Genomic DNA, 2170 nt, shown 5'->3' with positions numbered 1-2170 from the left:
ATATATATATATATATATATATATATATAATATATATATATATATATATATATATATATACACTGTCTATCTATGTCTATCTCTAACCATATAAGTATCTATCAATATATATGTATGTGCAGGTGGGGGTAGGGTGCTTGTGTGAATACGTATATATACATATGTATGTATGTATATATGTATGTAATTATGTATGTAGACTTTACAGGCGTCTCTGGTCAAACCGTAGTATATCTTTCCAACTTATAGTTAGGGCATATAGCACTTGTATTCTGCCATCGTGGCCATATCAAAGAGAGACATGGTTTGTTTATCGTGGATATTTAAGGTATTTGGAACGATATCAATATTCATTTCTACTCTAGGGACAAGGCCCGAAATTATAGGGGAGGGGGCCAGTCGATTAAATCCACCCCAGTAACAACGGGTACTTAATTTATCGACTCCGAAAAGACGAAAGGCAAAGTAGACCTCGGCGGAATTTGAACCTGGAACGTAAAGACAGACGAAATACAGCTAAGCATTTCACCCGGCGTGCTAACGTTTCTGCCAGCTCGCCGCCGTATGGAACGATGTCAATATTGTCTTAGGAAAACTTATGGAATAAACTAGGAAATAGCTATCAGCGGTGAGGAGTTGGACGAGAGAAGTGCTAGTAGAAGTGTAGTATCTGGGATTCGGTAAAATGGTTTGAGCTGCGGTGGACATCTGGTGAGAATGAATAATGAAACTCTTTCTAAGTAAATTTTGCATCGTGAGCTGGAGGTCTGTAGGAGGCCAGCACATAAATGAGGTTCAAGGACTGCCTCAGAATTGCTCTGACACAGACAAGGGTTTCTGTTGTTGATTGGGAGTGGGAGGCTAAAGACTGAAATGGATGGAGGTAAAGAGTCTCTGTGGTCGTTCGAAGTTTGAATGAGAGAATATGAGGCATGAGATCGACATATCTTAGAAAGAATGAACAAGTAGAAAATGAAGGACTGTTGTTTTTTATGTGCGTGATGTGCAGGAGGAAAAGTTTGAGTCTGCTCAGCCAGCTTAGAAATCAGAGGGATCAACTCCTCGTAAATTGTGGTACGGCTATTGTAGAAAACAGAACATTGCATCCTGTGGGAAGGTGTACATTTCAGTTGGAGGATTGAAAAAGCATGTCTAAATAATTCATGCTGAGGCATATGTTTCCGCTGCCAGCCAGCACAACTGCGCATCATACAATAGATTGTGAAAATTTTGGGTCGGGCTCACGAGTGTTACAAGGGTCTCACACTGCATCTTCAATGACTCATTTCAACGACTCTTTCTAGCAATGGCTTTGCTCGTATACGAGAAAGCAGTTACTATGTATATATATATGTTTGCATACCTGTGTATATATTCATACACACACGCAAACGCACACAAACACACGCACATACATATATATAATAATATATATATGCATATATGGGTACAGGACGTAACCAACTGTATAAACAACATGAAGTACGAAGACAAAGGAGTTAGATACGCAAACAACGAGAGAGGAAAAAGGAAAACAGGACAAGGAAACACAGAGAACGCCCCTTCATTAGTTGTCGGTTGTGTAACTACTCCAAATTTTGAGCATTCAGCGACAATATGATTATTCAAATACAGTTGCTCCCATTAATTCCAAAATAAAATTTTGGATATATGGGGGGTGAAAGGTAGTGACAAAAACAAGGTAGTTAAGACATACAAGGAAAACGAGCGAAAATACACATGCAGAGACGTTAGACCATAGCGAGAGGAAACTACTGAACGCCGAGAGAAATATTTTCTTTGAAAAGCGAAAACATAGAAGAGAGAGAAAGAACACATCTAGTCCCTAGAACGTCGTGCAGGAAACGAAACATGCTCATGTGAGGAAAAAAAGATGGTCGATGGTCACGTGTGAGCAACAAGAGGAAAAAAGAGAGAAAAGGGGCGAGAGACAGAAAGACAAATAGAAACGGTGAAGTGGAGGAAAAGGAATTAGATAAGGATGGGGGAAGAATACAGTATAAAATAGAGTCGCATCAAAAAGGTTAAGATAAACTCAGTTAGGAACGGATGCGTGGCGTTTAATTAAATAATAATATAAATTATATATATATATATGTGTGTGTGTGTGTGTGTGTGTGTGTGTGTGTGTGTGTGTGTGTGTGTGTGT

The sequence above is a fragment of the Octopus bimaculoides genome, chromosome 5 (assembly GCF_001194135.2).
Source record: "Octopus bimaculoides isolate UCB-OBI-ISO-001 chromosome 5, ASM119413v2, whole genome shotgun sequence".
Lineage (NCBI taxonomy): Eukaryota > Metazoa > Mollusca > Cephalopoda > Octopoda > Octopodidae > Octopus > Octopus bimaculoides.
Note: the sequence above shows the minus strand (reverse complement) of the source record.